The sequence below is a fragment of the Nicotiana tomentosiformis genome, chromosome 5, assembly GCF_000390325.3.
Source record: "Nicotiana tomentosiformis chromosome 5, ASM39032v3, whole genome shotgun sequence".
NCBI lineage: Eukaryota > Viridiplantae > Streptophyta > Magnoliopsida > Solanales > Solanaceae > Nicotiana > Nicotiana tomentosiformis.
The window spans coordinates 10,350,302-10,365,832 of NC_090816.1; the positions used below are offsets into that span (position 1 = coordinate 10,350,302).

The 15,531-nt window shown below is 32.9% G+C and overlaps 1 long non-coding RNA gene across 4 annotated transcripts; it reads left to right on the forward strand.

Annotated features, from left to right (window-relative positions):
- The first annotated feature begins 271 nt into the window (after window positions 1–271).
- LOC108944679 (uncharacterized) lies at window positions 272–15,245 on the forward strand. 4 transcript variants are annotated; one of them, XR_011415909.1, is made up of 4 exons: window positions 272–515; window positions 914–1,066; window positions 3,606–3,681; window positions 14,872–15,245. It is a non-coding gene; the product is annotated as an uncharacterized lncRNA (long non-coding RNA). The 4 variants fall into 4 exon arrangements; XR_011415908.1 differs by lacking the exon at window positions 14,872–15,245 and adding an exon at window positions 12,415–13,114; XR_001968775.3 differs by lacking the exon at window positions 14,872–15,245 and adding an exon at window positions 4,581–7,246.
- The last annotated feature ends 286 nt before the right edge of the window (window positions 15,246–15,531 follow it).

The following is a 15,531-nucleotide window of genomic DNA, read 5'->3' on the forward strand; positions in this document are numbered from 1 at the left end:
TTTCCAGGAATACATTGGGGCCTATCCCAAAGTATACAAACAACGGCTTTAGTAAGTCCGGTATTTATTTTATTCTGAAAACTTAAACTAAAAATCTCAAATTTTAGATATTTTTGTCCTGGAAAATTTAATTTGAAAACTAAAATTTAGGACACATTGGCTAATTCTTAAATAGCAACCCTTTAAAGTGACTATCTAACGTCATTTCTAAGCTATTTTACTATGATTGAGCCAGGTATGTGTATAATACTAGTAATCCTACTTATTAGAAGAGGGAACACAGGCACCTCTCCGTCAATGTATGTGTTCGCTTGAATTTTCTACTTTGTTTGCTGACTCTTTTTTGGCCAACGCGTGGACTCCCAATTCCTCAAACCTAAAAACTCCATTCAACACTTGTTAGAAGCATCCACTTCCAAATTATTCCACATGAAGGAAAGAGGGCAGCATCAATTGCCCCAAAATCCAGCAGACCTCACATAATAATTCAACGAAACATCTACCACAAAGAGCAGGTTTATTCCAATCACTCCAGCATTTCATTTTATTTGTACTTTCTGTTCTACTTTTTCTTCTTCCGCAAAAAAGATCAGGTCTTTGGGGTTTTACCTTGATTATCAATCTTTTCTTCAGTTTAGTCTTAAGATTCATTTCAGAAAAGTAAAAACAAACTGAGGTTGGGTTCTGATTTGTTCTCTATTATTAATTTGTTTATTTTGAATTTCTTACGTGACTTCTAAGTTCTCTTCATTTTTTTTTTCTTCTATTTTACTTTCTTTAAAAGATTAGTCATTAAAAGACTGAACCCCAATGGGTTATTACATTTCTATTATTTATACCAGTAGAATGAACAATAAAATTTGTTACTTAGGGTCTGCTGACTCCTTTTTTGGTTTGAATGTTATAAATGCAGTTATCTTGTGGTAATAAGCTTGTGAAAAAATGTATTCCGGACAAAGAAACAAACCAAATTTGCATATGCTTAGCTTGTTAATCGATCTCTGTCTTATAAACTTCATGTATACCGGGAGATGAAGACAAGTAGTACTTGGAACAAAAAAAAGAGGTAAAAATTGCTACTCCTTATAGATAGCTATTTTGTATATGAATTATTTCCAGTAATGTTAGATTGAATGTTTAGTTACATGAAAATCTTAGTTTTGTCGTGCTGCTTCTTGAATTTATCCTCAAAAAGAGAAAAAAACGGAAGTTAATTGGTCAGCACAACTGAAGTCTAAGTAGTGTTCTCAGTTTGTTAAAGCATCTGTTATTTTTATTTTACTATTTTAAAAATATACGCTCTAGCGAAACCAATAACTATATAGATTCAAAATTGATGCAAAAAGGAGAAGTTCTCTACCTGAGAATATCAAGTGTAATTTTTTATATTTAAGGTTATGATTTTTATGCCAATTAAATGTACCTGTTGTATCCTGATATGTGTCTGTTTACCTCAGGGGCGGATCTACCTTATGAGGTAGGGGTACCACGGCACCCGCTCGCTTCAATAAAATCCTTACTACGTACATAATATCTCTGTGAAGAAACGTATATATGGATAGAGTGACATCTAGAAGTCACAAAGTGAAAGCGGGTGCCATTGGTTTAGCCTTCCCTTTGAAGGCTTTCTTTGGCCTCATGAATGCAAGTTTGATTCCCTGTTGGAGCAGCTCCTTTGATTTTTCATTTTTTCTACTTATTAAGATTTTTTTTATTTTCAATTGAGCCCTAGGGCCTCACCTCTTTTCCTTCTTTTTCGGCTCTTTCCCTCCTTATCTTCCTTTTATTACTTGCTAAGTCTCTCTTCTTCATTTTTTTAACTTTCAGTCCTCATTTTTTTTTTCTATTATTATACCTTACTTTATGAACAATTATTTTCTATAGGTAATTTGAATTGATTTTAATTAGCATATAATTTTTTTTTATTTTTAATGAAACGATATTAATTTATATATTGAAATATAATTTGAGCAATATCTTCTATTGGGTTTTGAAAAAAAATTAAATGGCTTGATTGATAGTCGTTTTGAGTCAAATATCATAGGTTGAATGTTGAAGGTTTTCTTTCAAAATAATTGTCATATAACTCAACAATTAAGATAGAAAAATAAATAAAAAACAATACAAGTAAATTAATCTAGTCAAACAAAGAATATATAGTGTAGTTAAGCTACTCTTTAAGCAAATATTTATATTGGAGGCGCTCTTTCATGAAATATTATTTTTCTTTTGCATTTTTATTTAGAATGTGTTTAAATTAAGCGTTAAAAATTTGAACTAAAATAACTTATTTTTTGTGAATGAAATGCCTATTCAAATTAACCAAAAACTAAGGAACCGACCCATTATTCCTAATCTGTCTTTGTAGCTACTGACATGTATACTGTATGCATAACATGGTGGCACCCGCAACCTTCGAATCCTGGATCCGCCTCTGGTTTACCTTATTGTTCAACCTACCTGGGCTACTGTTTGTTGAATTTACAACAGAAATATAGTAAGTGATAATTTTGTTAATGTTTGAAAGTGAAGTTTTTGTAGCGACAATGCTTGGTGAACATGTTGATGAGATTTGAATTGTTGGGAGTATCTACCATAACTATGTATCAGCATAAATTTCAACAGTTTCTATCCCTGAATTTCTTTACGACGAGGCATTTGAAATCACCTTTTGTGGGTTCCAATCATAATTTCCTTAAAACGTTGATTAATTTATACTATACTATCAATGCATAGTATTGATAAGTCGAGTTAAGCATAATGTAGTGATGGCATAAAGTGGCTAATTTTCACCCCAAATTTTGGCCTTAAAAACTTTCAATCATGACCAAGTCGAATAGCTGCCCCGCCAGAACTTTCTTTTGCATAACTTTTAATCTTTTAATATCCTTAGTTATAGATGCAATTTTGGACTTTGGTTCGACTCCTACTCTGGGTTTCTGTATATATAGTTAGGACTAACAGGTAAATATTCCTGATTTGAGAATTTTCCTGAAATATTAAAATGTACTGCACAATAAATTAAATATAAAGCAGTCAGAATATTTAAATTATTTTTCTGATTATTTAGTCTTCCATTGTAGCAATTTGCAACAGATTGCTCTTCGAATTTTTGGTTTACATGATTAGAGGAGTAAACCCAGATGGTCCCTTATGACATTTTCTCTACACAGGCAAACTTACATGTCTGCACAACTGAGTATCATTTCATTTTTCTAATTTCTTCGAGAGTTAATTGTTGCATTTCCTCGAAAGACCCGTGTCAGTATTAATTAAAATAATTTTCTTTAAAAATTAATTTAGCCAATCCTTATTCGTCAGCAAAATGTTTATGCTTGAATGAACCACAAATAGAACTACAGTACAAATTAGAAGAAATAATGACTATCACCAGCCCTACAATATTGATAATTGATAAATGATCATTAAAGGAACAAAAAAAATGATTCAAAAAGATCTTTATGTCTAAGGAAGGACATTGTTCTGGATATGTAAATTTATAATAGTGTTGACCTACATGTTTACATCTTGTCCACGTTTCTATGTTTTTATTTTTTGATAAATTTAGTTGGAAATATAATGGCCACACTATTTTGATTTCACAGGTTCTTCAAAATGCTGGCCTGGGAAGCAGAAACAATGCTTCTACTAAAATAAAATACATGACTTCGACTAAAATAGGTGATTCTGCACTTCTTTAGTCTATTGTCATATGCTTATTCATAATGCTAAATAGTTATGCTTTATATTTCATGTTATTGTGTTAATATGTTTCTACTTTAGTAATAAATTTATATGCCTACAAATAACAGAAAGATGGACAACGCCTAAATTGAGCAGATCAGGAACGTTCATATCTTGGTGGAAAAAATAGTGATAAATGCCTTAGACAACATATATCACGTGGAGAGAAATGGTACATAATTAATTTTCCATAAGACTCTTAAACATCATAAGATTTGATGCTACAGAAAAACATTCATTAACTTCTAGCACTAGCAAATATTTTTATCTCAGCTATAATGGTTCCTTATACTTCGACATGGTACAAATATATAAATTTGATATTTTTAGGTTAAGACAATAATTCAACTTTACTTCAGTCTTTAAACAATTTTTTTTATGTTAAATCAAAAATTTATAAGCTCCTTGGGCCCGGGCTACCGCCAACTAGTATTTAAGAAGAGGGAAATGTGCTGCATGTGTCTCCACCTTTATCTATTGTACATTTCAACTCTAGGAACAATTCCTAGAGTTGTACCGATAAATATTCACATTCCATAAAATGCTCTTGGAATTTTTTCGTGATTTTTGTCCAAATTTATTAACAAATGGCCAAATATTAATAACTTTGAAAAGCTGGCTAAAACTTAATATCAGTCTAAAAATAGGTATTTTCCAATTTCTTCTAGAAATGACACTAGGTAGCCACTCTAAAGGGCTATTATTTAAAAATTAGCAAATACGTCCTGAATTTTAGTTTTAAAGTACTGACTAATCTCTAAACAGCTTCCTGAGAATGGTTATCTATGCCCTTGCCCCCAATTTCTTCCATTCATTAACCGCGGATTACGTCCAAGATCTTTTGCAGTCGGCCCATTGCCTAAATGCATTTAACCAGCAACGGAGTCACGGCCCACTTCGCTGCATCAAGAATTGCTGGTAAAAGTTGGAAGGCCCAAACAGAACTCATTTCCAGAAGAAAATTAACTGAAATAGTCATCCATCCAACCACTTCAACTAAAAATAGCCGGTAAAAGTATAGTATAAGTATAATTTATATATTATATGTGTATAATTAATATATAAACTATGTATATGGTTAGAAAAAAATAAACAATGAATATGGAGGGCTATTTGTGTAAACATTTAGCAGCATATGATAGTGCCTAGATAGCCAGTGGCCCAAAAGCATATAGACAAATTTAGGATTTAATCAGAGTTAATAAATTCTGAATGAGTGTAATCTTATATGTATATGTTTAATTCACATTTTTATTTATACAAAATGTAAAATTCTTTGAATCGATGAAAATAATAAGTTCAATTGAACCTAAAGAATTAGCTCTAACTCTGTCTTTGCTAGATAAGAAGAGCAAGGGCGTATGTAGCATTAAGGTGATAGGTACAACTGAATCCATAACTTTTGATGAAGATCATAAATTTATATATAAAAATAGTAGATATGAACTCATAACTTTACAAATATAATGATTTCAATGTTAATCATCTTAAATTTTGAACCCATAAAATTTAATCTTAAAATTCTCTCTCAAAATAAATAAATAAAAAGGACAACTCGATGCAGTAAGTTAAGTTATACACGAGAAAACAATATGCATTTCTCAAATACTAGAAGAAGACAGGGTTGGTAGAATGGGGCTCACAATTATTCCACGTAGTAAAACATCTCTGTGTGTAATTCGTGTACGTGGATATCGTTCCTATTTTTTTAAGTGAAACTTTGGCTACTCCTCTTTAATTTCTTCCATTTGTATAACAAGACAAGAAAAATACTGATTGAGATGATAGATCAGTATCGCATTTAATTTGGATCGTAGTATCTGCTATTCAGTTTAGATTAATTAGTAGAGTATAAGATTCTTTTTGTATAATTACGTGTCTTAGTGCTGACGAATTTCCCAACAGTTCACTACACTCAAAAGTCTCATTCGGGGATTTTAATCAAATATTGAGATAAGGTTTCGACGGCGTCTCTATCATATTGTTGATATATTATGAGAAAACGACACTTACAAATTCCAATAAAATCTATAAGACTGTTACTCTCTATGATTCACTTTAATTGATTTTTTAATTTTTTTTTTTTATGGTCCATAATATTTAATTTTTCATATATAAAGAAGGAGTTAACTTTTTTTTTAAATAACAAAATTGCCCTTATAGAGTAAAGAGCCTAGGAGTATTTTAATTAAGGTTTCAACATCAACAAACCTAGTATAATCCACATAATGGTGTCTGGGGAGGATATTGTGTACGCAGCCTTACCCCTACCTTGTTGAGATAGAGAGGTTATTTCCAATATTTTAATTAAGATTAATATGGTCAATTTCATTGTTAATTAATGCTAAAAAATAAATTTTTTAATACGTGAAAATAATAAAAAAAAAATCAATTAAAGTGAATTGGAGAAAGTATTATTTGTTATATTTCAGATCCATGAAAAAAATAAGAGACAGTCTTTAAGGCTTGTTACACAATTGAAAAGAGGATTTGTTATGGGAAATGTGTTTTTGTGTTTCGTATAACTTGAAGTTGAACAAAGATTGGAACTTTCAATTGGTTTTGTTTTTCCTAATATTCCTAGACCTGAAAGATGCTTATAACATTAGAGCTAGCTAATACAGTTGACATCTTTGCTCAATTTATTTATATGGACAAATGAAACAACATAAAACGATACCCTTACATTGAGGTCGAAAGTGAGACTATCAGGCCACTGACCCCTAATATCATTTAGGAATTTTTACCTAGCTATACTATATTAGAAACTATACCCAGAATCTCCATCTTCTCTCTTCCCACCATTGCCGACAGCTTTATATTATTAAAAAATCGTCAATTGCATCGTTCTTTTGTTGGGAGACTGGACAACAACACTGAAAATGAGGAAATATTCAGAAATTGTATGATAACTGTATCATAATTGTATTTGAACTGTATCAGATACAACAATGCCTAAAACATAATTGTATCATACTTGTATCACAATTGAATCTAACTTGTATGTGGTACATTAATACCCAAAATAATACCTGATACAATACTAATACATTAATATATAATTATCATATATTTATGATACAAACTGTAAAATATGTCACGAACTCACAACTGCTCATAACAATATACAATAAATATACAATTATCATACATTTGTTATACAATTCCTTCAACAATTATGATATATATAGAATTATAATACAATCGCGATACATTTCTGAAAAATTGTGATACAACTATGATCTTCATCTTCTTCAAGTTTCAATCACAACTCTACATTAAAAATCTAATATAATCGTATTAGTATTGTATCAAGTATTGTTTTGGGTATTGATGTATCATATACAAGTTATTTTAGAAAGAAAGAAAACAAGATTCAAAACTTACCCACATGATTGTAGAGCAATATTCTGAATTTCGTCTACATTGTATCAATAAGAAATAGAGATTTTGGGTGATTAGTAAGAAAGAGAGAAATTTGGTTTGGAAATCTTTGGAAAAGGAAAAGAATTAGAAATTCGGGGGGGGAGGGGGGGGGGTATAAAAATAAAAGAGAGATTTTAGGTGATTATTAAGAAAGAGAGAAAATATTTTTGACATCCTTTGGAAGAGAAACATAATCTTAAATATGTGGGGGCTTATTGGAAATTGGGTGGGTGTCGTGTAACTAACACGCTAAAATTGAGAGATCTTGATTTTTTTTCTTTTTTATGGTTTTGTATATAACTTATAATTATAGATATACAAAGTAATTAATAAGGAATCTAAATAAGGGTGGTAAATAGGTTTATTATAGTATAGCTAGGTAAACATTTGTCAGTTTTAATTTTGTTGGGCTTTCGCAATACACAGCCTCAGGCCCAAAGCAGAAAACATGTGTGAGGCCCAATTATTTATTCTGTATATAGTTAGTCGTAGCTACTCTTTGTAACACTTAGCCAATTTATTTTGTAGCCATTGTTTGTAATGTGTACTCAATTTGTAAGACATCTAGACCGGGTTACCAGGTTGATATAAATACATAAGGGCCCAGCTGTACTAGGCAGGTCGTGCACTATTCAGTTATTTTTCTCGTGTTCTCTCTGTTACTATCTGATGAGAAAGATCTAGAATCCCTAAGCGGCCATTAACAAATCCCTCCATTTTACTCGATTCTTCTACTATTAATATGGTATCAGAGTGGTGAACCCGTTAGTCCTCGTCTTTTTCTATCGAGCCGTGTTACCTCCATCAGTTTTTGTCAAGTTTGATTTTCATCGTGGCTTTGTGATATCTCTGATTTTCGATCGAAGATTCATTTTTGTGGCTTTGCCTTCTCCTATATGTCATCGGTAAAGTAGTGGTGCTGGTTTAAATTGAGATTTTCTGGTATTCATCGGAGTTTTATATGTTCTGCTCCGACCTAGGGTTTATCTGCAGTTAATCAGAGTTTCGTCGGAGATATTGCTCACGTATCCAGGCCTTTACCTCTTCAGGTCGTGAAGAAGGCCGGTATTCCTATTCCTTATCCGTATTATTGTACCTGAATTGTTCATCATATTCTGTGGTTCTAGGTGTTGAGAATTATTGTCAATTATTTGTTGGGTTAAAACTTCTCCCTTGAATTGTTGTTCAACTACATTTGCTACCATGACTGGTCCTATTGATTCTTCTACTGGTGCTAGTGGATCCTCTAAGTATACTCCAGATCCTTCATCCCCTTTATTTCTTATCTCTTCTGATGTTCCCGGAGTGTCTCTAGTATCTGTTCCATTTTCAGGAACTGGTTTGGAGGTTGGAGACGTAGTATGACAATATCCTTGTCTGTTAGAAATAAAATAGGGTTTATTGATGGGTCTTGTGTTAAGCCTGATATAACTTCACCTGAGTATAAACAGTGGGATAGATGCAATAATATAGTTATATCGTTGCTGACTAGTTCATTATCTCCGGACATAGCTGAAAGTGTCCAATATTCTAAGACAACTGAAAGTATTTGGAAACAATTGAATAGTAGATATGGTAGTGTGAATGGGACTAAAGTATTTGAATTAAATAAAGAGATTACTTCTACTTATCAAGGCTCTCTGGGCATTACTTCATACTTTAACAAACTTAAGAAAATATGGGATGAACTGGGGGTAATGTGTAGTGGTCATGCAAATTTATGCATTTGTGCTGCTAAAGAGGGTCTTCAAAAGGAGAAAGAAGAGGACACAATTCATTTATTTATTATGGGACTTAATGAAGTATACGTGGGTGTTAGAAGCAATCTGTTGATGATGCAACCATTACCATCTCTAGATAATGTTCACAACATTCTTCTCCAAAATAAAAATAGAGGCAAATTAGTCCAACACTTCCATTTGCTTCTGAGTCAGCTTCTTTAATGTCAATTCTGGTACAAATAAGTTTGTTCAGCCTCAACCTAATATTCAATTTCAGGGATATCAAAGACAATTCAATCAGAGAGTAAATTTTGAATAATCTAAAGCTAGTACCTTTTGCAAATATTATAAAAAATCTGGGCACTCAATTGATAAGTGCTACAAGCTTAATGGGTTCCCTCTTAACTTCAAGTTTTCCAAAGGAAGAAAAACAGCTTCAAATGAGGTTATAGATTCTCATTCTTCTGCTCTTGAGCATCTTACTCCCAATCAGACACCTCTTCATGTTGCGGCTACTACTGATCATGGTTTTATAATACCTAGTCTTACTAAACAACAATATTCTCAGCTGATCTCACTGCTCCAGCAAACTAACGTCTCTGATATTGGGCCTCAACTCAACGTCATGAGTTCTGCCAATTTTGCTGGTACAGTACTGCCTAAGAATGTAGTTTATAGTTTCAAATCTACTTTGCTGAGTAAATCAGATTCTCTGACTTGGATAGTTAATTCTGGTGCATCCCACCATATGACTTCTAATAAAGACTTTCTTATTAACATTACTCCACTACCTATTCCTTTTCTTGTCTCTCTTCCAAATGGTTCTAAAGTTAAGTTTACCTGCACAGTTCCTTTGTCTTGACTGAATCTATCATTCTTCAAAATGTTCTTTATCTTCCCTTTTTTGAGCATGATCTAATCTCAGTACATAAGCTTACATAATAATTTGATTGCATAGTTCAGTTTATTAGACTTTCATGCATCATGCATGGCCCTTCTCTGAAGAAGCCTCTGGATCTTGGTAAATTGGACACTGGATTGTACAAGTTTGTATGGGAGAAACCTTCCCAAAATCAGGCTACCCTGTCAAATGTATGCAGCGGCTTGTCATCCATGTGTGATTCTAGTTCTTTTCCTTATTCTGTACATAGTGTCTCTTCCACCTGTAATAAAGCTGCTATGAATAAAACTGATATTATTTGAAATCATAGGCTTGCTCATGTTCCTTTTGCTAAGATGAAAATTATCCCTAAAATATCTTCTGTTATTTTATCTACACAGTCTTTTCCATGCACTATTTGCTCAATGGCTAGGAATACCAGGCTATCATTTCCCAATCGTTCTATTCATAGTTCTAAACCTTTTGAACTTATCCATGTTGACACTTGGGGGCCATACCACACTCTTACCTAGTCTGGTTCTAAATACTTTCTTACCATTATGGATGATTTTTCTAGAAGTACATGGACCCATTTAATGGGGTCTAAGAGTAATATTTTTTCCCTTTTGAAAACTTTTGTTACAATGGTTAAGACTCAGTTTCATGTTACCATCCAGAAAGTAAGATCTGGCAATGCTTTAGAACTGGGAGCTAGTAATGCTGCTATTGCTTTTTTCTGACCAAGGGATTATTCATCAAACTAGTTATCCCACACACCTCAACAAAATGGTGTGGTGGAACGAAAACATAGAATCCTGCTTGAAGCATCTAGAGCCTTACTTTTTCAATCAAAGGTTCCAATAAGGTTCTGGGGTGACTGTTTACTTACAACTACTTATATTATAAACAGACTTCCCTCTCCATTACTTCACAACAAATCCCCCTATGAGTTGTTGTTTGGCAAGGCACCAAGTTACTTTCATTTGAGGACTTTTGGATGTCTTTGTTATGCCATTGTCCTAATTCCACATAGAGATAAACTAAAGCCTAGATCTATGCCTTGTGTCTTCCTTGGCTATCCTTTTCCAAAGAATGGTTATAAATTGTACAATTTGCAGTCTCACCAATGCTTTGTTTCTAGAGATGGTCTCTTCCATGAACATCATTTTTCTTTTTCCCTTGACTTTCCTTTTCCAAAATCATGGCACCAACAACTTCCAAGCTTCCAGTTACTCCTGATCCCCCTTTCTCGCTTGATGATTCTCTTTTTGTTCCTTTATTTGTCACTTCTACTGATAACTTCCCTATCTCCAGTCAAGCTGTGTCTCCTTCTTCTCCTCTTCCTGTTTCATCTTCTCCTACTACACCTGTTAATTCCTTCCCTGAGCGTTCCTCTCCTTCCCTTTCTTCTTCTTTTAGTCTTAAAACTGTTACTTCTTCTTCATCAACTCATATCCCTCCCATAACTCTCAGAAATCTTGCAGGCCTCATACCCAACCTTCTTATTTGAAGGATTACATATGTCAACTTCCTACTTCCTTTTCTGGTTCTACTACTCAGCAAGTAGACTTTGAACGTTATACTTATTCTCAATCAACCCCTATTCCAGCATGGCAAGATGCCATGACTAGAGAGTTTAAAGCTCTAAAAGCCAATAATACTTGGGACATTATTGAACTCACTAAGGGCAAGAAACCTATTGGTTGCAAGTGGGTCTATAAAATTAAATATAAGGCTAATGGTGAAGTAGAAAGATATAAGGCTAGACTCGTGATTAGGGGGGGCACACAAGTTGAAGGGGTAGATTTTAATAAGATATTTTCTCCTGTGGTAAAGCTTTCCACTATTAAGTGCCTAATTACAGTCATTGTTAGGAAGAATTGGCCCTTGTTTTAACTTGATGTTAACAATGCTTTTCTCCATGGTGATCTAGATGAAGAAGTTTATATGAAGTTACCTCCTGGTTTATCTGTTTCTTCTTCCTTTTCTATTCCTTTGGTTTTCAAGTTGAAGAAATCTCTTTATGGGTTGAGACATGCTTCTAGGCAATGGTATGCCAAGTTGTCTCAAGCCCTTTATTCTAAGGGATATCATCATTCCCTTAATGATTACTCCTTGTTCATCAAGGGGTCTCCTAGTCATTTGGTGATCTTGGCAGTCTATGTTGATGATATAAATCTTACAGGTGATGATTTGAATGAAATATCAGACTTGAAGCAATTTCTGGACAATGAGTTTAAAATCAAAGATTTAGGTTTTTTACATTATTTTTTAGGCATTGAAGTTTCTACTTTGCCTACTGGTCTTCTCTTGAATCAAAAGAAGTTTGTCACTGATCTTCTAAAGGAATATGACTGTTTGGAAGCTAGTTCTATTGTCAGTCCTTTGGAGTTAAACCAAAAACTGAAGGCTGATGTTGGTGATCCTTTGCCAAATCCTGAAAGGTATAGAATTCTTGTTGGGAAGTTACTGTTTCTCATCCATACTCGTCCAGACATTTGTTTTGGGGTTCAACATCTGAGCCAATTCTTACAAACCCCAAGGATTCCTCATATGCTTGCTACTCTCCACCTTCTTAGGTATGTAAGGGGCATTGTTGATATTAGTCTCTTTTATTCTAACTCTGTTGATTTGTCTGTGAAGGCTTACTCTGACAGTGATTGGGCTGCATGTTCCGACACTTGCAAGTCTGTTACTGGTTTCTACATTTTCCTGGGTGACAGTCTTATTGCATGGAAGTCTAAGAAGCAACCTGTGGTTTCCTTATCTTTAGCTGAATATCGGGCACTCAGTAAGGTCGTGGCAGAGTTAGCATGGGTATCCAAATTATTGGCTGATCTTAGTGTCTCTATTTCTTATCCCATTTCTGTGTTTTGTGATAATATGACAGTGATTCATATTGCTAGAAATACGGTATTCTATGAGCGTATTAAACACATCGAGGTTGACTGTCATTTTATCCGCATCAAGTTGAGTGAAGGGTTGATCCAGTTATTTCATGTCTCCACTACCAATCAACTTCCAGATTTGTTTACTAAATCCTTTCCTGGGGTCCTTCATTAGTCCTTTTTGGGCAAGTTGAAGGTGGTCTCCCCTCTAACTTGAGGGGGGGAGGGGGGGGGGGCTGGGCTTTCGGAATACACAGCCTCAGACCTAAAGCAGAAAACATGAGTCATGCCCAGTTATTTATTCTATACATAGTTAGCAGTAGTTACTCTTTGTAACACTTAGGCATTTTGTAGCCTTTGCTTGTAATGTATACTCAATTTGTAAGATATCTAGATCGGGTTATCGAGTTCATATAAATACATAAGGGCCGAGCTGTATTAGGCAGGTCGTGCACTATTCAGTCATTTTTCTTGTGTTCTCTCTGTTACTATCTGATCAGAAAGATCTAGAAGCCCTAAGCGACCATTAACAAATCCCTCCATTTTACTCGATTCTTCTACTATTGGCAAATTTATACGAACCTATCTAACTGAGCATATAATTTAGAAAAGAAACGAACTTTTAAAATATATATATATATATATATATAATCTTAAATATGTCATAACATTTATTTATGTGGTTATAAGACTTTTGAAATTTGAACCTTATGATTTTAAACTTGCCATAACATTTGTGTGATTATAAAAAAAAATAAAAAATGAAGTTAATTCAAATTTAGAAAAGGATCCTTTTCTTTGAAATAGATAACTTTTTGTAGCAAGTGTAGATTAGTAACCTATATAACATGGAGTATAAATGACCTTAGTATAGGTGGCAAAATTGCACCAATATAATGCAAAAGCTAAAAATAATAATGTATAATGCTATGGTGAATGTTAATTTAAATCCGAAAATGAAATAAGTTTATCCAAAGCTTCTGTATAGCAGCATCATATCCTCATTACTATTTCTTGATCTTTTATCCAAACCTCCACTTGTTATAATTTATGATATTTCTTGCTTTTTTAATTATCTTCAGTCCAATAGAAAACTGCAAAATATCCTCTTTGTCTTTATGTTAAAGTAATTGCCGTCATAAACAACTTTTTACATAAAAGTACTATATATTGGATAAACTCTGGATATTTGTTATATATAATAATAGGACTTAAAATAAAAGACCAAACACAAAATGTCATGCCAAATTAAAGCCCAATACGATCTCTTTATCCTTTCCTTTAAGGTTGAATAGCGTCATTGCTTTTGTCATTAACACATATTAAATATACTAATTAAATGGATCATGGATTAGTTGACAAAAGTGAACTTTGATTTGTTGCATGCCGATAAAAAGTAAACAAGAAGGAAATATAAAGGAAAGATCTCATTTATCATGGGGTTGAACTGCATATAGCAGCCTTTGGCTCAAAATATTCGTGATTTTTGGTCAACGAGTTGAAAGACAGATTCATGTTTAAAAATATACGAATTCATAAACATTATTCTAGTTAAATGGCATGTTCCAATATGATTTTTAGACTCTTAAAGGCAATGCAAGAAAGAACTATAGTATATTAGAGGCAGAGCTCAAATTTTAAGTTTATTGATTTTGATATCAGAATAAGTAGTTTATTGAGTCATAAATAAATTATTTATATAAATATAATATTTGAGCAAAACTACAGACACCAAGTGAGAAACTCAATCCTAAATATTTTCGGCTCAAATTCGAGTTTAACGGAACCCCAGTCCGAATATCGAACGTGAAGTGAGAAATCTAAAAAGTATCTTTTAGAATCTCAACTAGGTGTTTTTTTTGCTTATGTAAGGTCGTTTGACAATTTGAAATGTTTGAGTTTGCTACTCAGTTTACCAATTTTTTTTAAGTACTTATTTGATGGGTATTTATTTTTGTAAAAACAACAATTTTTTTTTTTTGAAGATTTTTAATTAAACTCACTTTTTCAATTTCCTCTTTAAAATAATTGGCTGTGTTTGCTTCAAAAATATGTGAAAGTTTTGTATTTTCTTAAAAGTTTTTGGAAAGGTTACAGAGTAGCTTTTTTCGCTCAATTTCCTTTTCTTTTTTTTTTGTTTTCCACTCGATATTTAGTACCATTTTGTGGTCCGACTAAATTTTGATTCGCGTCAAAAAATGCTCCTTGACAGAGTCACAGAGACGACTTCATACTGAGACTCGAAATTATGACTTCAATAAGGAAATACTTACTGCTCCGCCACAATATGGTTTGTTGCTCAGATTTCTCAGTCAACGAGTCTGAAAGAGAGAATCATATTATTCAAAGATAAAATTCATAAGCTTCATTCTGGGAAGCCAACATGTAACATGTGGCTATTCTTACTTGAAGCCGTCGACACTGTTGGCCAAAGGGCTGCTATGTGTCAAATATTTCGAATATATAAAAAGGGCAGACTCTGAAATCATTATTGGAATATAAATTTGTTTTATATCCATGTAATATTCAGTAAAATCGTGTTTAATAGTTTATCGTATAATTATATTGGCCACAAATGTGAAAGAATCATTATACAGAATATCTTACTACGAATTGTATTGAGGAAGCGCCAACCAACACAGTATGCCTATAGTTTGCGGATCACGTAGATTTATAATTTAAAATTAATTGGTTCGATCATTAAATTTCTTAGCATTATGCTAATCGTACTTTTAAATTATAGGTTTAGATGTAATGTTTATTAAAATTGTAACGAGCTTTTATGTATGGATTTATGCTCCTGATTAAAAATATTAAGTTGAGATAGAAAAGTCATTTTTGTTCTCTCCCCCTCCCTTTCTCTCTTCAATCA